Genomic DNA, 24,919 nt, shown 5'->3' on the forward strand with positions numbered 1-24,919 from the left:
GCATCATATTTTTTTTTTTTCTCTTGCATTGTATCTTATAAGGATTATCACTTGTCACTGTGTCTTTTTCCTTCTTTGTTTGCAGTGCCAGCTTTCTTTTTTCACTAACCTCCCTCCATCCAGCATCCTGAATCCGATCTCGCCGAGTCGATTTACAAGTTGGAGGTTGTCTCTGAGAAGACTGAAATGGAATTTCAAAGCCCTCATTAAACCAGTCAGGCCCAACTTCCTTTGGGGCTAAAGAGTAGAACAAACGTGCAGGACTTGTCCCCTGCAAGTCAATGTTAAAGTTGTGTTCAAGGATATCACCAATGATGTCACCCTTTGTTCCACACAATGATCTGGCAAAACCAATCACTTCCAACATAATTTTGCGAGTCAGTACATTGGTGTCAAGTTTATCTCTTGCTTGGTCTTTGTCAACAAACAGGTTCAAACCTGTGTTCTTGCAAGCAGGAAAGTATTCCACTATCATCTCCTCTATTGCAGAGAAGGAAGAGGACTGAACCTTTTCAGGCTTTGGTGCTGTGCAGTTTGCATCCCCAGAGACAGCGTCCGCCCTGGTATGTGTAGGTGGATGATGCATGTGACTAGGGTCAGAGTCAACCTTACAAGTCTTATGACTTCTTTCTTGAAAGCATTTGGGGCAATATTTTGTAGGATTTTTTCGGCATATCAAGTCAGGCAGTTCAAAAGGCTTATTCACAGAGTACATTTTCATCCCAATTACTTGGGCCCTTATGCTTGCCAATAGTTGCTCTTTATAGGCCTCGCGATACAGTTCATTTTTTAAATCAAGAGGAAAATTATACTCCAATATCTCTGTGACGAAGTGCTTTTGGTCTGATATCAGTGCTGTGGCAAACGTATTCAATTCAACCATGATGCCATTGGTCAGCGATTTTGGGTCGAGATTGAGTTTTTCTCCAGATCCTACATTGAAATCAATGCCTAATGTCCTGCATCTAGAGTAAGAATATAATGGACAATGTTCAGTATGAGGTGTTGAGAGAATTTGCTGTATACGATTTTCTGTTCAACCGCAGAACTGCCTACTTCTTGGCATGTGATAGCAGTATGGGACGAACCAGCACTACATCCATCTGTATTAAGGTTGTTCTTTAATTTCAATTTCCCCAATAGATGTTCTTTTCCTAGTTTGTTTGGTCCCTTGAAGGGATTCACATAGCATGTTAGATTCCTTTGCTCCACTGTAGCATGAATTCGGGCAACAATGCTTCTGGCAAGGTCAGGATCTCCACTTTGCAAATGAAAATCGAAGTTGTGTGTAAGAATGTTAAGACAAATCTGCTCAATGGATCAGCCACTGATCCATTTGTCAGTTTGTTGATGTCCAGTTTATTTGGTTGATGATTGTTAACATTTAACTTCAGACCTATTTCCTGGCAGAAGGGATAGAGATCCACACCCTTCTGTGAAAAATGTTCTGAAGTTTTAGCTTGTGAATGAGGTGGGAACCCGGGAGCAACATCACCCTCTTCCATTTTCAATATGTTGCTGAGTTGAGGTTTTACATTGCCCATACCAGGGAAAATAGGAAGTACACAAATCTCATTTGAGAATTTGATCGCATCTTTAGAGTTTTCCAGCATTCTCACTCGATTCATAATTTCCAATGTGAATATGTTTCGCTGATATTCACTCTGCAAGCCAAAATTAAAGTTGTGTTCAAGAATCTCCATGATGAAATCCTGCTTGGAAGAGTTCATTGCTAAGGCAAATGTTGCAACTTCAAGCAGATGAGTGTCTCGCAAATTGTCAACCCTAATTTTTTGCTTTGCACCAAATCCAACATGGAATTCAAGACCTGATTTCTTTGAGTTGTTGAATGGACCAAACTCGAATGTTGAGGATTTTTCTTGCACGGTTAGCACGCAACTTCCACAAGTTGTTCTCTGTTTCCATTTCTTCTTGTTTGACGTCACATTTGTTTGGTGTATTTCTTGAAGTTTGTGTTTGCACTTCAACTCCAAAACACCCTCTTTCCATTGGTTGATTAGCAAAGGGTGGGTTAAGGTTTGAGTTCTCCGTTTCCATTTCTTCTTGTTTCATATCACCTTTTTTTGGTTCATTTTTTGAAGTTTTTGTAAGCTGATCAAATCCGCAACGCCCTCCTTCATTTGGTTGATTAGCAAAGGGTTTGTTTACGTTTGAGTTTACATTTGGTAAACTGGATGAGATGTCATCGGAGGTGAGGGAAGGCACGGGATTACCCAGACAACTTGATTCTAATTGTCCAGGAATGTCTGAGCTTAGAAAACAACCATTTGTTTTTTTTAAGTGATTCTGAATGCCTAGGTTTTCTGAATCTGTCATTTCGACTGAGTCTAGATCAGACTCTTCTAGAGGACAAGTGTAGTTTTTTGCTCTTGTTTTCTTTGTTTGCAGTGCAAGCTTTCTTTTCTTGTGAGTAGTTTCCTGTTTGCGGGCATACTGACGAAAAACATAAACTTCATTGAACCAGTCTGGTGTCGCTCTGTGAAAATACATCGTAGGAAAAAAATGTCTCCCCTGCATGCCAATGTTGAAGTTGTGTTCAAGGACATCTTTAATGATGCTAACTTTAGTCCCACACAGTTTTTTGGTGAAACTGGCAACTTCATTCATAATCCCATATGTCAATACAGGTATATCAATCTTAGATTTTGGTTGGTGTTCGTCTGCAAACAGCATAAAACCGTTTTTTTGGCAACAACGGTAGCTGTCCATTATCGTTTCCTCTCTTCCTAAGAAGGTAGAAGACCGATCCCTTACAGTCTTTTGTCCTGTGTAGTTTGCATCATCAGAGACAGCGCCCGCCGTGGTACGAGTACGAGGATGATGTATATGACTAGGGTCAAAGTCATTCTGACAAAGCTTATGACTTCTTTCTTGAAAGCATTTGGGGCAATATTTTGAAGGATTTGGTAGGCACATCAAGTCAGGCAGTTCAAAAAGAGTATTCATCAACCGACGTTTGGATCTCTTGACATTCATTGGTATTACTTTTTTCCATAGTTGCTGTGTAAAGGCACTGCGATACAGTTCATTTTTTAAATCAAGATTCAAATTATACTCCAGTATCTCTGTGATGAAGTGCTTTTGAGCCGATAGCATTGCTGCAGCAAAGGTGTTTATTTCAACCATGATACCATTGGTCAACAATTTGGGATCAAGATTTTGTTTTATTCCAGATCCTACATTGAAATCAATGCCTAGTTTCTGACATCGAGAAAAAGAATAAAGTGGGCAATGTTCTTCATGGGGTACTGAGAGGATTTGCTTAATGTGATTAGCTCGACATTTCCACAACTTTAAATGTAGCTCATCTTGCTGTACAAAGTCAGTCGATCTGCCTACCGGTCGGACTATTTCCACAGACTGAGAAGATCCATCACTACATGCATCTAAATGTGGGTTCCTCTGGCAATCAAGTTTTACCATTGTTGTAGAGTCTTTTGTGGTGTCCTTTCCAGTTATATGAATTGCACAATTTGATAGATTCTGCTTATCCACTATAAAAGGAATCCGTGCAAGAATATCTCCGGCCAGGTCAGAATCTCCACTTTGGAAATCAAACCAAAAGTTGTGTTTGAGGATGTCAAGACATATCTGGGCAAATTTTCCACACAACTTTTCTGCAAAGTTTGTCACCTCAGTCATTGATCCATTGGAGAGTTTGTCAATATCCAGTTTTTATTTTGCTGTGGATTGTACACATTTAGTTTCAGACCTATTTCCTGGCAGAAGGGATAAAGTTCTAAACTTTTCTATGAAATATGTTCTGAAGTGTTAGCTTGAGAATGAGGTGGGAGCAGCGGAGAAAACTCACACTCTTCTATTTTCATTATGTTGCTGAGTTGAGGTTTTACATTGCCCATACAAGGACGACCAGGAAGCTCAAAAACCTCATTTGAGAATTTAATTGCATCTTCACAATTTTCCAGCTCTCTCATTCGATTCATAATTTCTAATGTGAATACATTTCGTTGGTATTCACTTTGCAGGCCGAAGTCAAAGTTGTGCTCAAGAATCTCCATGATGAAATCCTGCTTGGATGAATTCATTGCTATGGCAAATTTAGCAACTTCGAGCAGATGACTGTCACGCAAGTTGTCAACACTGATGTTCTTCTTTGCACTAAATCCAACATTGAATTCAAGGCCACATTTCACTGAGTTGTAGAATGGACTAAACACGAATGTTGAGAGGATTGTTCTTACACGGTTAGCACGCAACTTCCACATGTTGTTCTCGGTTTCCATTTCCTCTCGTTTCATGTCACCTATGTTTAGTGTATTTTTGGAAGTTTGTGTTTGCGCAATAACTTCACAACATCCTCCCTCATTCGTTTTATTTGCATTTGAGTTTACAGTTGGTAAACTGGATGAAATGTCATCTGTGGTGTGGAGAGGTGCAAGAATAACAAGACATCTTGATTTTAATTGTCCTGGAATGTCTAAGCTTAGAGAATTATTTGGATTGTTCAAGTTATCCTGAATGCCACAGTTCCCTGAATCTGTGAATTCGTCTGAGTCTAGATCAGACTCTACAAGAGGACAAGTGTAGTCATCTGCACTTTCTTTCTCTGTTTGCAGTGTAAACATTCTTTCTTTGACAGTAGTTTCCCGTTTCTGATGAATAACATAAACTTTATTGAACCAGTCTGGCGTCAGTGTTTGATATGGAATCGTAGGAGTAAAATTTCTCCCCTGCATGCCCATGTTGAAGTTGTGTTCAAGGACATCTTTGATGATGCCATTTTTAGTCCCACACAGTTTTTTGGTGAATCTGACCACTTCATGAATAATCTCGTTTGTCAATACATTTGTGTCAAATTTATTTGTTGGTTTGTCTTTGTCCAAAAACAGGATAAAACCAATTTCCTTGCAAGAAGGGTATTTGGCCATTATCGTTTCCTCTCTTCCTGAGAAGGTAGAGGACTGATCCCTTGCAGTCCTTTGTTCGGTGCAGTTTGCATCACCAGAGATTATGTCCGCCATTGTTAGTGGATGAAGATGATGCATGTGACTACGGTCAGAGTCATCCTGAAAAAGCTTATGCCTTCTTTCTTGGAGGCATTTGGGGCAATATTTTGTAGGATTTTGTAAGCACATCAAGTCAGGCAGTTGAAAAAGCTTTTTTTTTTCGATGATCTTTATCCATCTTCTTCAAATGTGATACGTTCATTTTTCTCCATACTTGATGGGTGAAGGCACTGCGATGCAGCTCATTCCTTAAATCAAGATCACAATTATACTCCAGTATCTCTGTGATGAAGTGCTTTTGTGCTGATATTAGTGTTGCAGAAAATGTGTTTAATTCAACCATGATGCCATTGGTCAACAATTCCAGATCAAGATTTTGTTTGAATCCAGATCCTACATTGAAATCAATTCCTAACTTCTTGCATCTCAAGAAAGAATAAAGTGGGCAATGTTCTTCATGAGGTACTGAGAGGACTTGCTCAATCTGATTAGACCGACATTTCCACAGCTTTAAATTCAGCTCATCTTGCTGTCCGAAATCAGTAGATCTGCCTACCTGTTGGTCTATCTTCACAGTCTGAAGAGAATCCGCTTTACATGCATCTACCTGTTGGTTGCTCTGGCAATCCAGTTTGACCATCATTGACGAGTCTTTTCTTGTGCCCGTTCCAAGGATTACACAATTTGATAGATTCTGCTTCTCCACTAGAAAAGGAATCCGTGCAAGAATATTTCTGGCAAGGTCAGGATCTTCACTTTGAAAATCAAAGGAAAAGTTGTGTCTGAGGATGTCAAGACATGTCTGCTCAAATGTTCCGCACAACTTTTCTGCTAAGTTTGTCACTTCAGTAATGGATCCATTGGAGAGTTTTTTGATGTCCAGTTTTTTGGGTTGATGATTGTTAACATTTAGCTTCAGACCTATTTCCTGGCAGAAAGGATAAAGGTCCAAACTTTTCTGTGAAATATGTTCTGAAGTGTTAGCTTGAGAATGAGGTGGGAGCAGTGGAGAAAACTTGCACTCTATTTTCATTATGTTGCTGAGTTGAGGTTTTACATTGCCCATACAAGGACGAACAGGAAGTTCAAAAACCTCATTTGAGAATTTAATTGCATCTTCACAATTTTCCAGCTCTCTCACTCGATTCATAATTTCCAATGTGAATACATTTAGCTGGTATTCACTTTGCAGGCCAAAGTCAAAGTTGTGCTCAAGAATCTCCATGATGAAATCCTGCTTGGATGAATTCATTGCTATGGCAAATTTAGCAACTTCGAGCAGATGACTGTCACGCAAGTTGTCAATACTGATGTTCTTCTTAGCACTAAATCCAACATTGAATTCAAGGCATTTCATTGAGTTGTTGAATGGACCAAACTCGAATGTTGAGGATTTTTCTTGCACGGTTAGCACGCAACTTCCACATGTTGTTCTCTGTTTCCATTTCCTCTTGTTTCATGTCACCATTGTTTAGTATATTTCTTGATGTTTGTATTTTCTCTTCAACTTCACAATGCCATCCTTCAATTGGTTGATTTGCAAATGGTGGGTTTGCATTTGAGTTCTCCGTTTCCATTTCTTCTTGTTTCAAGTCACCTATGTTCGGTGTATTTTTGGAAGTTTGTGTTTGCGCGTTAACTTCACAACATCCTCCCTCATTCGTTTGATTTGCATTTGAGTTTACAGTTGGTAAACTGGATGAAATGTCATCTGTGGTGTGGAGAAGTGCTTCTTGTTCCATGTCTGACTTGTTTGGAACATTTATTGGAGTCTGACATTTCTCCTCAACTCCACAATGCCCTCCTTCATTATTTTGACTGTATGTCGCAAGTGGTGGAATCACATTTAAGTTATCAGTTGGTAAAGTGGATACAATGTAATTGGTGTTGAGGAAAGGCACATGAAGACAGTTTGATTCTGGTTTTCTAGGAATGTCGTAGCCCAGAGAACATTTGGGGTTTTGTGACTGATTCTGTTTGCAAACGTTTCCTGAATCTGTGGCTTTGTCCAAGATTAGTTGAGATGATCCCAGGGGATAAGAACAGTTTCTCTCTGTTCCCATTACTTCTTGTTCCATGTCACATTTTGAGTCTGAATCAGACTTTCCTACAGGACAAGTGTGACAATGATCTCCCTCTGCTGTTCTAGTGCTATACAAATGAGTGTGATAAGAGAGTGTGTTTGTTTCTATGTCTCTTTTGCGCCTTTTGATTGCCTGTTTATTTTTTAAATCAGACTGCCTTCTTTTTGTCACTTCCTTAAACTGATATTGCGGAGCTTCCATATCAGACAGAGCTGTTTATCTGTGTCTTTTGAAGGGATTTGTCTGGAATGAAAACGGCTCAGTTTTAAACTCTGGGCTTATTTTGGTACCAATGTTGAAAAATCTCGTTCTTTTCTTCAGCAAGTGCGATATCTTGAACAAAGCTCGACTTTTTTCTTGTTGACTTTTTAGATCAAGTTCAAAATTGTGCTCCAAAACATCCAGAACAATAGGGCTGTAGGATGCAGTCAGAATTCTGGTGACATGAATTAACTCTAACATTATTCCCTTTGTCAACAAACCTGGCTCTAGACTTTGTTTTGACCCAAAATCAAGGTTCAGACCAATTTTCTCACAAAAGGGAAACAACTTGGAAAAATCATCATCTTTTTGTTTCTCTGCTGACTGTGCTTCTGAAAACTTGAATTCATCTTCATAGTCACTGTCATCACTTTGTGCCCTATCCATCTCTTCCAAGAGACTTTCTGCCTTAATGCAATCTTTGGATGTTGCGTGTGAACACTGTAATTCCTCTTCATGTTCCCAATCATCAGTGTCATCCGTCTCCACCAGGATACTTTCAGTCTTATGCTTTGTGGATGCCATGTTCGGTTCATTGCTGCTCGAGCATTCTGGATTACATGGCGTGTCAAAAAGAGTGAACACTTCATTTTTATCTTTAGGAGGTTTCCTAATCAAGTTTTTAACTTTGTGCATAATTCGAGATGTAAAATCAATCCGCTGTTGATCATTTTCCAAATCAAGATCGAAATTGTTCTCTAAAATGTTTGTGAAAAAATGCCTTTTACTCTTGTTTACTGTTTTAGCAAAGTCACAGACCTCAAGTATGACCCCATTTGTCACTAAACCTATATCCAGTTTTGTATGGTTGTTGGATGCTACATTAAAATTCAATCCAATTCTATTGCTGCAATGGAAAGGTTCTGGATGTCTCGAATATTTGTCTACACACATAATGCGCCACTGCCATACTTTGTTGGCATCCATCTTTTTGTTTGTTCTTCATACAGCAGTTGTCCTTGTTTTCCATCTGCAGTGAATTCACCTACTGTTCTTCTTTGCCTTGTATGTTTTCTTTTCCTGTATTTAGTTAGAAAAAAGAATGAAATGATATAAAAATTAATCACACTATTTTTTAACCAAAGTATTAATTATATAATATTTATCAGACTAAAATACCAGATATCTGACACTTAGACCCTTAGTTTCTCAAAGTACTCTGGTTACTTGTGATAGGCATTAGGCAATATCTTTGACATAATGACCATTTCTTTTCTTTCTTTCTATTACCATACATTTTTTGACTATGAGGGACATTTTCTTGAACACTAAATTAATACCAAATTTAAAAAAACACAATTCTACTTGCAGTAAATTTATATAGATTTCATCTTGCTACATACCTTGTAATACATTCATCTTGAATAAAAGCTCTTCCAAGTTTTCTAGCCCACACTGAATGACTGCTTCCTATGTGGTCATCCTCCAGACAGCAACGAGACTCTTCAGGTACAGTGCTACCATGGATGAAAAAAACATTTAAAAACATGTTTAACAGTGGTGAAAGAAGTATTCATAATTATTTATTTTGTAAAAGTTGTACAATTATATTTTAGAAACACTGTTACAAGTTGGAACCATGAATTCAAAATGTAAAGAACTAAAGTATAGGCAACAACATATACTCAAACGTACTCCAAGTTACAGTAATTATTCAAATCAAAACATTATAATACTGGATACAAATAATTTATTCATTAGCATGAATCCATCAGCGATCGGTCTACTAATGTTAGAAGGAACAACAAAACAATCTTGCAAGTAGGCAGAGGTGGAAGAAGTACTCAGATCTTGTTCCTAAGTAAAAGTAGAAATACCAAAGTGTAAGAATACTTCTACAAGTCAAAGTCCTGTATTGCAGAATGTTACTCAAGTAAAAGAACAACACGTTATGGCATCTAAATATACTTAATGTATCAAAAGTTAAAACACTCATGATGCAGATTGGCCAACATCACACTCCTAATCGTTTTGATTATAATTATTGATGCGTTTATCAAGCTGGTTAAGGTTGCACTAATTCTAGCACACTCAAGCTGGTTTCTCCAAAATTACCTACCCCACCTTTAATTTACTGCTGGCCAGTGGCCAGCAACTTAATTTAATCCTGGTGCAACTAAAGTCCTATTTAAATTTGTAGGCTATCATTAATCTACATCTGCAAATGTAATGAAGGTATTACACAAATGCTGTGGAGCAAAAGTACACTATTTACCTCTGAATTGTACTGGAGTAGAAGTACTTACATTCAGTACTTTAGTTTAGAACTTAGTTGCTTACCACCACTGCATAGGTTTACTGTAATCAGTGGCGACTGGTCATTAGGGGCAGGTGGGGCACATCCCCACCTAGTGTCAGCAGAAAGTATTAAAAATAATGATTACAATTTTTTTTTTTTAATTAAAAAATATATAAAATATATTTTAAGATCATGTTTAATCATCTGATTCGTCTGTACATTGTTGTTTTAGACTGTGTTCTTCTAATTAGTGTCTACAGTGTGTGCCAATAGCTTGATTTCACTTGACGTCACACCGCTGCGTTCCTTTGGCGCGAAATTCCATTGGAGGTCAGGAAGTAATTTTCTACAGAGGATCTAGCTGCTGTTACCATTGTGAAAATGCCGGTGTGTTGTGTAGTTTACGGTTGTTCCAATCGATCCGGCCGAGAGAAAAACAAGAGGTTTTACCGAGTGCCGAAGGTTGTCGTCCATAAAGCTGAGCAATTTAAGAAGCTAACCGAAGAACGCCGGAAAAAAATGGCTTTCAAACCTACATCTGCGGTCGGGAGGAGCAGAGTCGTCTAATGCACGTGTCTGCAGTGACCACTTCATCAGGTGTACCAATACTTGAAAGGTACCGCGATACCCTGCCGTTAAAAACATTTAAGTTACCTGTAGTCTAATATGGACTTTGTTGGGACTTTTTAGGGTGACCTAGCGCTTTGGGTGACGTTGAGTCGGTAGACTGGACTCCCACTGTTAGCCTCGGTTACCACACAACAAGTAAGCCCAGATCAGAGGCATCTCTTCGACGAGAGCAGAGGATGGAGCTCAAGGAAAACCAACAAAGACAATCAGAATGTGCAGAGGCTTTGTTGGATCTCCTGCAGACAACCGAGAGCCCAGAACCGACGCAGCCCCCGTCTGACAGCCCACAACCAGAGGACACCAGTGGGATATTAAATGACCAACAAGGTAAATTAACCACCAGCATTATTATTAAATATTACAAATGTGATTGTCAGAAAATCAATGCACACTTTGAATTAGGTTTAGGTTTAGAAAATAGAGTACTAACTTGAGAATCTGCAATAATTGGAACAGAGAACTTGCATGTCTGTAAAAAGGTTGTCAAAAAGATAACTTCACAACAATTCACATTCATATTTGACTATTTTAAATAACTAATTATGCTTGCTACTGCTATATTGTATGCAGATGCAGGATGCCAGACTGATTTAACGATGGAGGACATTGAGAGGATGGAGGATGTTCTGAGACAGAACACAACAGAGCTGGGAGATCTTCGGACAAAGGCACTGGACACAAAGTACAACCAGGAGTCCTTTGAGAACAACGAAGAGAAGACAACGTTTTACACCGGGCTCCCCAACTTCTTAGTTTTACTTCAGGTTTTTCAACTGTGCGAGCCCTACATCACCTGTGGCCCTATGTCTGTGCTCTCCAAATTTGAACAGTTCATTTTAGTTTTGCTGAGGCTGAGACTAAATCTCCCTCTGAAAGATTTGGCTTTCAGGTTCAACATCTCTCTCTCCACTGCTTCTAGAATTTAGCACAAGTTTATTGACATACTTCATGAGAGTACAGAATTTATAATTGAGTGGCCAGAGCGACATGTACTTCAAGCTACAATGCCAATGGGATTCAGACAGGCATTTGGATGTAGAGTTGCTGTGATTGTTGACTGTTTTGAAGTTTTTATTGAGAGGCCCTCTAATTTACTAGCTAGAGCACAAACATGGTCCAACTACAAGCATCACCATACTGTTAAATGTCTGATTGGTGTTGCTCCCCAAGGCTATGTCACTTACATATCTTGTGCCTGGAGAGGAAGAGTTAGTGATAAACAGATCACAATACAGAGTGGGCTCCTAAAAAATCTGTTACCTAGAGATATTGTCCTAGCAGACCGTGGGTTCGATATTGGCGATAGTGTGAGATTTTACTGTGCTTCACTAAAGATGCCTGCATTCACCAGGGGGAAAAGTCAGCTGTCAGCATACGAGGTGGAAGAGACAAGAAAAATAGCTAATGTGCGTATTCATGTCGAAAGAGTCATAGGATTAGTCAGAAGAAAATATCAGATTCTGCAAAGCAGGGCTGTGCCCATAGAGCACATGCTAACAAAACCAGGTGAGGCACTAGCATTAATTTACAAGATTGGGGTTATTTGCTGTGCCTTGTCTAATCTGTCGGTGTCTGTCGTCCCATTGGAGTAAAGTCATGGAGCTGTAGTCTTGTAAATAAGAAACCATGTATTATTCAGTATCATTTAATCTTTTCAGTAAACATCTTTTTGTGTTCAAACATCTTGTGTTCAAGTCTTTTCAGTAAACATCTTTTTGTGTGTTGTAAATTGTGTAGCCCTACTCAATATACAACTTTCATCTACATTCAGGCTTAATTCATTCAACAATATTCTAGAGATGACAATTGGTCTGGTGACGCTTCCATGTATGGCGATTGAGGGTTATTGTAAATGTAAATAAGAAACCATGTATTATTCAGTCTTCTTAGTATCATTTAATCTTTTCAGTAAACATCTTTTTTACAATAGCAATACATCACACAGCCCTACTTCCTCTAGTGCAGGGGTGGCCAACCCGCAGCTCTCGAGCCGCATGCGGCTCTTGGCCTAGTTTCATGCGGCTCTTCAGTTCATATCGAATTGTATAGCCTATGTGTGAGTTTGGGGGAGAGACACTGACTCCTGACTAGTGTTGCACGGTGTACCGATACTTGAAAGGTACCGCGATACCCTGCCGTTAAAAACGTTACGATTCCTCCGTTTCATTAGTATCGGTACTTTAAGAATGACGGGGGAAAGTACTCCGGTGAGAAAGCGCCGTTTTAATAAGAGCCGTGTGTGTTCAGCGCTCTGCTTCCACTCCCTGCACTGCAGCCGTGCCTGCAGTCCCTCCCCTCTCAAGCACGCTCTAAGTCCCGCCCCTCTCAAGCACGTTCAAGTGCCTCCCCTCTCTCGTGCACGCGCTAGCTGTCAGAGCATGTGAGAAAACGAGAAGCTGCAAGTGGGAGTGCAACTGCCGCTGCGCCTCGGCCTGTTGACAGAAAAGACGCCAGAAGCGAAATTTGGAAGTATTTGAGCTATATCTCTGACAGTGAGGGCAAGCCTACGGACACCACGAGGCCTGTCTGTCAGACATGTATTAATTTGATTTAATACGAATTCTTGTCATTTATTTTATTTATTGTTCTCATTGTTTAAAAGTTTGTGTTATGGTTATGGTTCTGGTGTGAAATAAAGCACAATAATTACATTTAAGACTGTTTCCCTTTTTTTAAGAAAAGTATCGAAAAAGAATCGGAATTCTTGACTTGGTATCGGTACCAAAATGTTGGTATCGTGAAAACAAAGCTACTCCTGACAGTTAAACCTGATATTTAGTAGGTCTGTTAAGTATCGAATGCTGATCATTCTGACGTAATTTGGCCGGTCAAAGTTGTTTGGGCTCGGATAAAATCGCTCCGTTACTTTCGTCTTGTGTTACTTTCGTCTCGTGTTACTTTCTTCCCGTGTTACTTTCGTCCCGGCTCTCCCTACGTGTGTATGTGTGGTGTCAGGTGTCAGTATGAGAGGATGACAGCGCGTCTAATTTTGATGTGGCCCAAGAGCCAATCACAATAATACCTGCGATGCAGTGAACCAATCACCTTTGAGGGGGGGGAAACCTATCGTTGATTAAACACTATCCAGTGTTTCCCCTACCATTGTCTTGGAGGGGCGCTGCGCCCCGCCAACAGAGCCCCGCGCCCCCCCCCTGAAATTCAAGGTGTTTAAAAAATATATATTATTTTGTTTTTTAAATATATATATAGCACCAAATTGCAAATAATCTATAACTATTGTCACTTTTCACATTGAACATGTGCTCTTTTATTAAATAAACTAAACGCTTTCATTTTAAGTTGTGAGTTTAGTGTTTTTGACCCTAAGAAACACTGATGCATTAATCAATAACAATAATCCACAGCTCCTCTCTCTGCTCCAGAGGATTTAAAAAATATATATCCCAATGCCACAACAATGAATGAAAGTTGAAATCTTGTCTCCAGAAAACAAAAAACTGTTTGATGTGGCTCTTTGCAGTAACATAGAAAAAATGCGGCTCTTAACCTCTGACTGGTTGGCCACCCCTGCTCTAGTGAGTGTGGTCAGTGAATATGAAGGTGCTGTAATGCAGGTTAAAGAGCTGCCACTGTGCAAATAATAATGCAACAAGGAGAGAACCACAACTTCCGGGACCAGGACGGCATGAACAGCTGACTGACCACTGGAGTCTGAATACCTTTTTGACATGTGATGGCATTAGCCACTTGCACTTCTCAGTGGTGCAGGATGCAGTCTCTCTCATCTTCACACCTGCTTCGATTGCAAACAGAACTGCTCCAACATGTGAGCAGGATTCTGACAAACTGTATAGACAGAGACATACTAGAATAACTAGATTGATCGTAAAAGCTAGTAATGGTATAACATTAATATTATAGCAGGCATTATTTTATCTGAGCTTAAGTGTTGTGTCAAATATGCTTTGGGTTGGGATATTTATTTTATGACTTACCCAGCCATACAGTTACAGTGTGCTGTAACAACTAGTGGTGCACGATAATTATTGGTCCGATATTAGGAATTATGACGTCATCCCGATAAACCCGATAAAAGTATTAATAGCCCCGATAATATACAATATATTTTTTGGGTAAAAAAAAGAAAAAAATACTGCGGTGTGGGTGGATTGGGATGAGGGGCGCTTGTTTTTCCCTCGGCTCCTCCCGTTTTGCCAGTACTGTGGTATTAGTGGTTTAGGAAGAGGGGAGTTCTTCACAAATCCAGCGCTCCCTAACTCATGCCTGGCTGTGACGTAAATGGTGTGCGGCCGTGAAGCCAGGAGAGTAAACAAACATGTCGTCGGTAGTATGGGACTATTTCAAAGTTTCAGAGTTAGATAGTTCGCTTGCCATTTGTATTAACAAATGCAATGCAGAAGTTCCACGAGGAGGGAAAAAGGCAACGAGCTATAATACTTCCAACCTGATTAGTCACCTGAAACATCGCCATCGCTACGATGGTGTGTTAAAAGCGTACGAAGACGCCTGCGCTGCTAAACTAGCGGCGAATCCAAAGCCAGCTGCAAAGGCACCGGGGCTTTTACCTATCGACGAGGCTTTTGAAAAAGGCAAGCAGTTTGCCAGAGACGACCCCAGGGTTAGTTTTGTTCATAGTAGTAATGCTCATGTCATTTGCTCACTACTAGTCTTTTTTTACCACCAGGTGTGCAAAAACTACAGGTAGGCTACATTTAATATATATATATATATATATGATATTATTATCGGTTATCGGCATCGGTCTTGAGAAGCAGGAAGTTATCGGTATCAAAAAAACAATATCGTGCATCCCTAGTAACAACCTCTCCATCTTCTTTAGCTACAATCCACGTTTTTAAAATGGTGTTTCTCCAGACCTCTGGGAATGGTTGACCTACAAAATTGAAGCTCCAGTTAACAACTTGCTAGTTAGTAACATACATTTACCAACATCAAGCCATAGCTAGCTAGTCCAGTTCTGTTACGTCCCCAGCTCGTTTTGGGGTAGAAGGGAAGCAACACATAATCAGATGGTCTTGGTAAAGAGGTTGTTTTTAATATTAACCTCAACATAGAGTGATATAAACAACGTGCAGGCTGTTCAAAGGCTCCGAGCTGTCGATACACAACAGTTCACAAAAACGAAGGCCACAGAATATCACAGTCACGAATCAGGACACTTAAGACAGAACTGGTGAGACGTTTCGCACAAGTACAATGCCGTCACCAAAACACAATATATCCTAAGCTAAACACATACACTCACAACAATATCCTAAGTACACACACACCATAAGCACCCGAGTTAACCTCTGTTAACAATATCGTAAGGAAACACACATCATAAGCACCCGAGTTAACCTCTGTTAACAATATCATAAGGACACACATAAGCACCAATAACACACAAACATTCTGAGGTATGGTAGCATGGCGTCCTAGCACAGATCCAGCGCCCCGATTGTCAACAACTTCGCAGCTTAAGTAGCGTCATCAAGAGGCGTCAGGACCTCTTCCGGTGGTAGGACCTATGGTAGGAACGAAACAACGTCGCCGACGCGGTAACCTACATATAATCATAACACACATACACATATATGTATACACACACAGAACACTCACAGGCCAGTTAATGCTGAAGGCAAGGCGACAGCCGTAACACTGCCTTACATGAGTCCATGTAGCTAAAGTTAGCTAGCTAGATGTCTCCTAATAATGCTACTTAAAGGTAAGAAGGTATAGGTAGTTAACACTCACCCGGGCAAAAACAAGGCGACATTTGTTTAATGCCTCTTTGCTGCCGAGGTCATTCACCCATCCACACACGAAGTAGTTGAAAGCTTCCAGGCTTTTATACGCTTTCATTTGACTAGCCGTGTAGTAGGAGGTATGAAGGACAAGGTAGCTGGTGATATCCATCGCCTCGACAGCGGGCAAATCTGATAAATCACGAGAAAAATCGCTCTTTTTCAGCAGATACGGATCGTATCCGATGTGTGCTGTGATTTTTTCACGATATCTGCGGCGTGCAGGTTCATTTAATTGTTTGACATAGTCGGTGTCCTCCATGATTCCTGCGTTGATGAATGATTGCCTTTTCACTTCCTGACCTCCACTTGAATTTCGCGCGTCGTAGAAGTCACGTGACTGAAACCAAGCTATTGAGCTGTTTAGAGCCATGTGGGACAAAACCCGATCATGCCCCTCCCTCTCACTGTCTAAGTCAATTGTGACTGTAAAAACTACACTGCGCATGCTCAGAATATTTTCCTATTTAATGTGTGTGGCAAAAAAATAATCACCATAGGGGCATTGAGCTGCCATCCCCACCATACGTCATCTCACATCATTCAGAGCTGATTGGCTGTAAGTACGTGTGCCGTGAAAAGTGTGGTGTGTGAAGAGGAGACGAGAGAGCTGCAGTGACGCGTCCTAAAACCCGAAAGTAAGCTGCGCATGGCTTCCCTCGACAAAAAAGCAATGATATTTCTCCATAGGATTTTAGAAAATAGCTCCAAATAAGATCTGTGGGAAACAAACCTGTTAGATAAATGCACGTTTTGTTCAGCCGGATAATATCCACATGTCTACCCTACTTTTATAATTTTCGAATCATAAATCTATTGATTAGATTACATTTATGATAGACTTTTGAAACTACAAGAAGATAAGGAGGACTTTTACAAAAAAGTAATAGAGATTTTTGTCCAGAGGGATAGGCAAATGGACTTAATCTTCAAGTCAAGGTAAGACTGCAATTTTATTGAAAATGGGATCTTACTAAGAGAGAACAATTCAATATTTAAATGATAAAATAAAAAAATGTGGGTATCCTTTTGTTGAACTGTCTGTTTAAAATTAATTGAAGCATCAGACAAAAAAAGCTTTTGAAAATAATATTATATTTTGATTTAGGTCAAAATATATTATTTGTAAACCTGAAGAGTCAGTGCCAGTGCCTCACCAGCCATGAACCTCACTGCAGAAGCTTACGGTACGTCCACACAGCAGCTTTTCAAAAATCTTGAAAATCTTGGAGCTGGGCGTGTCTGACAGCTTGGGGATTTTTTGCGAGCAATGCGACCAACAACCAATCACATGAATCTCCCGCCCCCGACATACAAAGCAAAAAACCCTGGGAATTTTATGCGAGCAATATATATATATATATAAACTCCCCAAACAGGCGAAACCCTACCAGTTCCACCCACTGTCTCTGCCTCCTCCCTCCATGCTGGTTCCTCCGGTTTGTATCCCGATAAATAGTTCTGGTCGTAAAGAACCGGGTGATTTGCTACCGTAATTTCTCGTTTGGAATATGAGGAAATGAACTGCGGTCTGGTTCTCCCTGCTTACACGCGGTTTGATTGGCTAGCGCTTCTACTGTCAGATTTGCATAAACGTGTTTGATTGGCTGGAGCTTCCAGCTCAGCTTCAAAAGTTGAACATTGCTCAACTTTGGAATCCTGGAAATCCTGGACATCCTGGAAATCTTAGCTTCGCTCCCCCACAATGCAGTTCGGCGAAAAGCGAGGCAAAGTGACGTCATCCCCATTCAAAGTCAATGGGCAGAGAAGCGTTGGAAGCGGTGGAAGATTCTTCTGAAGCTGCTGTGTGGACGTACCGTTGTTACCGTTTAACTGGTTACACCGGGGAACTCGTTACGTTACGTTAACGGTAGGAATGGGGCGTGTACTTTGAGGAGCCATTGTCGAATAACCAGGAAATACACATTTCGATCGCTTCTTTTGTTGTTTACATTTATCTTTTGGTATATTTGGCTCCATAGGAACACTTTGATGCACATTCAGTACCAGTGTGTGAGGTTGTGGTTGCGATGCCGATATCCGGACGCGTACAGCGAGGACTACAAAATGACAATAGCCGCGTTCACACCGCAGGACTTTCCCTGGTACTTTAGTTCTTTAGTTCCGTTAGTACCAATAATGTCGCGTTCACACCGCCGGGACTACTCAGTGCCGGGAACTCTTTTGGAACTCTTTTGGTACTTTTTAGTCCCTGCTAGAGAGGTGGTACGAACCTGGTGACAAAAGAGTGCCAATTTCTATTCTATTTCTATTGGCTGGGCGAATTGCAAACCACGCCCCGTTAGACTCTGAATTTGTTTTGTTAGGCAGCCATTTTTTCCCTCGCTACAAAACCACATCCACACCTGAGCGAGTATGTTGTTTGTACTTGAAAGCAGTTATGACAACACGTACAGCACCAGAGCGGTGGAATGATGAGGAAGTGTCGGCGCTTCTGTCAATTTACTCAGATGCAGGGATGCAGCAGCTTCTACAACAAGCAGTTCCCAACTCTAAGTGTTTTGAGCGATGTTCGCAAAAGCTACTTGAAATGACCATCGACTCGGGCACGCTGCTGTGGGAGCTCGCTGAAACGGCGGATTCAGTCGGCTGTGAAGTGAGCAACAACGACGAAGGTAAAATAAACTACTTGTACTGGGGTTTTTAATATGCACATTACTGGTCTCAGATGTACTTTTATTTGCTCAGTAGATCGAGGTAGCCATGAGCAGGCTGAACTGGCTAACACTGTTAGCCGGCCCTGAGCTGGCTAATAACATAACATCTAACTAGCTATTCTCGGCCGCCATGAAAATGTTTTGACTTGTGAATAAGTGGGCAGTGTTTTCTGTAATGTGCTTCACTAACTCATGGCACTACATTTGTTTGTTTCAGGCGAGGCGGGACAACTCGCTGGATTGGAAACGAGTGGACTTTCCTTTCCCGATCGCAACAGCAGCCGTTGCTCGTCTCCCTTTCCATCAACCAAACGCAAAAGTACGTTCACACACACTGTAGCTTCACAATCACGTTTACTTCCTTCATGGTACAATTATGAAACACCGTGGAAAACGTGTTTGCCTAGGCAGGCGTTTACACTTTTTGCGCCCATTTTACGCTCACAAAACTGTAAACATCCGGGCTAGGTCACATGACTTCCGGTAAGAAAACGTAACGTGTGTCTCTCTCTTGTGTGTGTGTGTCTGTGAGTGTGTGTCTGTGCCTAACCCTATCAGTCGGAATAGCCCTAACAGCCTGACCGTGTCCCTTCTGCCTGTAAAACTACATGGTGATTAAATAATGTTTCCTCTTAGGAAAGCGCGCACAGGACACACATGATGAGAACTTCTTTGCCACCATCGAGACTATGGAGGACAGGCGTGCCATGGCCAGCAAGGCGATGCACGAGGACCAGATGGTGCTTTTACACAAGGCCCAGGAAACAGAGGACAGGGTGATTGCGATGATGGAGCGCCAGGATGAACGGGACGCAGTCTTGGCACAGCACATGGAGCAACCAAAGGCTTTTCAGCAGGGGTTTCTGGGAGTGCTTTCAGAGCTAGTGAAGTCAAACAGGCCTTCCTCCCTGTAGTATTGTTTTACATATTGACACACAGCGGTGTTTCCTGGACATGGAAACATTCAGGGCTTAGCCCAACAGTTCAACTCTTATGGTGCTATTTTTATATATTTGTTATAAGTGTATTTTTTTGGGTACATTTGATTGAAGTTGATTTTCTATTGTTATTATATATATATTGCCACTGTTTTTTAATACTGACACCTAACTTGCACTAAGGTGTGTCTGTTACATTGTTTTGAACTTCATCTTGGTGAAGTTGATGCTGAATTCACTATTTAGTAGATAATCATGTGACACTTTAACTTTGCACTACGGTCTGTCTGCTGAGCCTACCTATTGTATTTGCCAGTGTTATGTTTTGATACTGACACTTATTGATCTGCTGCTGATAAATAAAAGATAACCTCCATGGCGATTTAACAGATAATGTATCTTGCTTATTTCTCCTCTGACACTATCTTTACAGTGACCTGTGTTGTAGCATCCTATAAATCACATGTAAGTGATTATTCTGATACCATCATGTTTCATCGATTATAAACTGGCGAAGCTTTGTTGTGTCCCACCCACAATGTGGCTTTGAAATAGATAATTTCATTGTATTTCAAAACGGCGTCCATCAACACAAGCACTATTTATTTATTGAAAGAGAAATGGTTAAGTTTGTAATTACCAGTGTTGTGAGTTCAATATTTTAATTAATTATAGTAAGGGAACATCTTAGGAGTTAGTGTACCGAGTTCCTCTCAGGAGGATATATAATAAAGGTGTGTTAACTGCTGAGCCTATTTACTGTGCATATGACACCTGGCAGTTTGTTATTATATTGCCACACTGTTTTGATACTGACATATTTTCTTTGCACAAAGGTGTGTCTGCACTATTGTAATTGTGCCTGTCTTGAATGTGGTAAATAAAAGAGAGAACCACATGCACTGTACAAAGCCTTCCATTGTCCTGGAAAGGTTTCATCAGCCATCTTTGCAGGGGGTAGGCTGAGTCCCCAAGAATATAGTAACCCACATCATGTCCCCCAATATTCCTTGTTACATGAGGAAGTAGACCACCCCTATCCACAAAACTACCCAGTGAGGACATGCTGAACACTCTGCTATCATGCATGCTACCTGGTAAGCCAACAAAAACACTCCAAAAGAGGCCCCTAGCATCCACAACACCCTGCAGGACGAGCGAGTGCCAGCCTTTGCGGTTGAAATACTCGTTATGGTACGCCTTCGATTCCGAACCAGCATTGCACTTACAGCATCCGACGAGTGGGTCAAATCCCTAGTTGGCTGCAATAACCCAGTTACAAAGCTGTATAACATGAGCACAAAGACAACAAGCTCATTGAACTCCATCATGTCTGAGGTCTGAAAGTAAACAAACGCCTCATACAGCGGGTGGGCTTTATACCCCCTCCCCCGTGTAGTTCTTCTTCTCTCGTTTTTTTGTTGTACTCGCCGTGAAGTGGTTTTGCGGCCTGCCAGTAAACCCAGAGAAGAAGAAGACGAAGTGACGTCAGCGTAATCGTGCCTCAGGGAAAGTACTGCGGTGTGAATGCGATTGGCACTAGCCCCCTGGCGGATTTAGTGCCGCGGTACTTTAGCGGTACTTTAGTGCCGGCACTAAAGTACCGCAAGTCCTGCGGTGTGAAAGCGGCTAATGAGGTGACTGGGGATGTCTGTTCAAAACATTGCAAACGTGAATAAATCATTTCAAATATATTTGTCTCCGACTTTCATTTGTACATTGTTGTTAATGTGATGTTTAGTAGCTTTGATAGCTGTCCATACCTCCAGACAGCCTAAAAGTAAGACACAAGTTGTTTACTCACAGCCCGAATGCAGCATCGAGATCCGTGGCCAGCTGTGATCCTCTCCGATTAACTTGTGACAAGACTTATTTCGCTATTCTCCAGCGAGCAAGGTTTTTATTAAATACCTCCATCCCTCTCATCACAACAAGACTCTACACTGTGCAGAAAAAAAACAACATAAATGAAAATAACCTTGCTGGATAGCTTAGAATGAAACAAACAAACAAACTATCTTCCATGGCTGATACTGATGTCACAGTAACGGCTAAACCACAGACAAGTCCAGCAGGGGGGCACAAGTTGAATCCATATAATGAAATTGTTATTTTATATATAGCCTATGTATATACATATATATATATACACATGCTATATATATTTATTTCTATCCTACATTGTCTAGGCTATATAAACCGGCGGAAGTGTCACAACTTTCTTGGTTTGTGATTATAGAGAGAGATAGATAGCGACAGAGAGATAGATAGCGAGACAGATAGAGATACTGTAGAGATAGATAGCGAGACAGAGATAGAGATAGGCCTACTGTAGAGATAGATAGACAGACATAGAGAAAGATCGGCTGTGCGTAAGTGAGTATTGTGTGGTGAGTATTGTGTGTGTGTGTGTGTGTGTGTGTGTGTGTGTGTGTGTGTGTGTGTTGGAGGGAGAGAATAGCTGTAGGGCTAACCAAGAGGGGATGGATTCAGAAGTTGTGAAACAACTGATGGATTTTATGATCCACAACATTTATCCTGATGGCTTGAATAGAACACAGAGGTTTATTATCAAGAGAAGAGCAGAGACCTTCAGGATTATAGGTAACAATGTCAGACATGTGGTCTTCAGAAGATCATCTGCTATGATAACACTCTTAATACATGTATAATTATGACATTTCAATACCAGATGAGGAACTGCACTACATATGCAGGAGGGAGAAATAAATTGTGCAGAGCAACTCGCCAAAGTCGTGGTGTCAGCCAAAGAAGCCAACGATCTCTTTGAGGAATTCCACGATAGCCACATTGACAGCCTAGACAATGTAGGATAGAAATAAAAAATATATATATATATGTACTATATACATATATATAAAATAACAATTTCATTATATGGATTCAACTTGTGCCCCTCCCCCGCTAGACTTGTCTGTGATTTAGCCGTTACTGTGACATCAGTATCAGCCATGGAAGATAGTTTGTTTGTTTCATTCTAAGCTATCCAGCAATGTTATTTTCATTTAGGTTGTTTTTTTTCTGCACAGTGTAGAGTCTTGTTGTGATGAGAGGGATGGAGGTATTTAATAAAAACCTTGCTCGCTGGAGAATAGCTAAAGAAGTCCTGTCACAAGTTAATCGGAGAGGATCACAGATGGCCACGGATCTCGATGCTGCATTCGGGTTGTGAGTAAACAACTTGTGTCTTACTTTTAGGCTGTCTGGAGGTATGGACAGCTATCAACGCTACTAAACATCACATTAACAACGATGTACAAATGAAAGTCGGAGACAAATACATATTTGAAATGATTTATTCACGTTTGCAATGTTTTGAACAGACATCCCCAGTCACCTCATTGTCATTTTGTAGTCCTCGCTGAACGCGTCCGGATATCGGCATCGCAACCACAACCTCACACACTGGTAGGCCTACTGAATGTGCATCAAAGTGTTTCTATGGAGCCAAATATACCAAAAGATAAATGTAAACAGCAAAAGAAGCGATCGAAATGTGTATTTCCTGGTTATTCGACAATGGCTCCTCAAAGTACACGCCCCATTCCTACCGTTAACGTAACGTAACAAGTTCCCCGGTGTAACCAGTTAAACGGTAACACCGTTACGGTACGTCCACCCAGCAGGTTTTTTGCTTTGTATGTCGGGGGCGGGAGATTGATGTGATTGGTTGTTGGTCGCATTGCTCGCAAAAAATCCCCAAGCTCCAAGATTTTTGAAAAGCTGCTGTGTGGACGTACCGTTATACACATCTAAGTTTTTTGTGCCCCACCACTTTTGTACATATAAAAACGCCACTGACTGTAATGGTGATAGCTATGAAGCTTTTTGTCATCACAATGCCAACCTTTAACGGTTGACGAAGAACACGCAACTCACATTTTCGACTTTCATTGTTTATGATCTCATACACGATAACATCTCAACTAAATTCCAGCCGCCATGCTTTCATTGTGACGACGTTAATCACAACCGAACCGCCATGATCGAATAACAGCGAAACAAATGGTTGTACACGTACCAAAGGTAGGATGAACACTCTCTGAGACTTTATCCTTCCTTGTTAACATCACGTAAATTGTCCCAAAAGATGTCTTCTTATATGAAATCCAGCCAAATAATCTCTTAAAGGAATGGTCCACTCATTAGATAATTAATCAAAACTTCAGTATTTAGTGAAACGTTATGTTTAAACCATACCCTGAAGAAATCAGCGATATTCCCTGGTAAATAATGATTTTATAGCTCTTTTTTATCAAGACCTGTATATTCCGTCTGGCCGCCGCCATGTTTGCCATTTTCAGTAGTCACGTGATGGTCGTGACGTCATCCATGCGTTCACTTTGTCAACACAGGGAAACATGGTGGAGTATTTCAGTTCGGACTCGTCAGCAGAGGAACAAGTTTTGACCAATGTGAAGAGATTGGATGGGGGAATTCAGCCATACATATCAGTATGACAATACGACACCCTCTGTCCTTAGACCCTCACATCGTACAAGGAAAAACTTCCGAAGAAAACCCACAGTTTAAAGGGAACATGGGAGAAACCTCAGGGAGAGCAACAGAGGGATCCCTCTCCCAGGACGGACAGACGTGCAATAGATGCCGTGTGTAAATTGAAAAGATAATACATTTGCAACATAGGTAGTCCAAATGTTTGGAAATGCATGTGTGTATAATGGGAAGATGATATAAGATACTATATGTATGCATGTAGTACCACCCTTGCTAGCGATTCCCTCTCTAGTTTAGCATACTCAGCTTCGTTGTCCCTGGCCATAGAATCACGATTTTATGGGGCCGGAAAAACTGGGGTAAAATACACACTAGCCGGTACTACGCTATATGGAAAGGCCACCAAAAACTGTCCTGGCCTGGACGCTAAAGGACGTTAAAACGGGGCTAGCCGCTGCAATGGAAATGCGCTATAACATACCTTATTCTTACTCCGAGCACTACTTCTGCTCCTCCGTCGCTTCACACTTGCAGAGGGCGATTTCTCAACTGGCCGAACTGGTGTCCTGGTCGGTGATGACACCAGAAAGACCGATGGTACTGCATCTCCATTAAGTAATGGTTGTTCCATAAATCCCATGTTATGTTTTATCATACTCTCAGAGTAGTCGTCCGGAAATTTGAAATGTTCGCTGCATACATGAGCCTGTGAATCTTTCGGTTCGGGCCGGCCACATTTCGCTAGCCACTGCCTCCGAATGTACTTCTTACGCTTACCTTTTGGCAACAGATGGAACCGAGCATTCCGTGGATTGTTCCTATCAGAATTGTGG

The 24,919-nt window shown here is 40.9% G+C and overlaps 2 long non-coding RNA genes across 2 annotated transcripts; one reads left to right on the forward strand and one right to left on the reverse strand.

Moving 5' to 3' along the window:
• Positions 1-8,675: 8,675 nt before the first annotated feature.
• On the reverse strand, positions 8,676-24,657 carry LOC117440082 (uncharacterized). The gene is made up of 2 exons (XR_011642638.1): positions 24,568-24,657; positions 8,676-8,790 (listed from the first exon to the last, which is right to left on the reverse strand). It is a non-coding gene; the product is annotated as an uncharacterized lncRNA (long non-coding RNA).
• LOC139433135 (uncharacterized) lies at positions 18,549-19,414 on the forward strand. The gene is made up of 3 exons (XR_011642715.1): positions 18,549-18,627; positions 18,887-18,988; positions 19,306-19,414. It is a non-coding gene; the product is annotated as an uncharacterized lncRNA (long non-coding RNA).
• Positions 24,658-24,919: the final 262 nt, after the last annotated feature.

The sequence above is a fragment of the Pseudochaenichthys georgianus genome, chromosome 24, assembly GCF_902827115.2.
Source record: "Pseudochaenichthys georgianus chromosome 24, fPseGeo1.2, whole genome shotgun sequence".
NCBI classification, from domain to species: Eukaryota; Metazoa; Chordata; class Actinopteri; order Perciformes; family Channichthyidae; genus Pseudochaenichthys; species Pseudochaenichthys georgianus.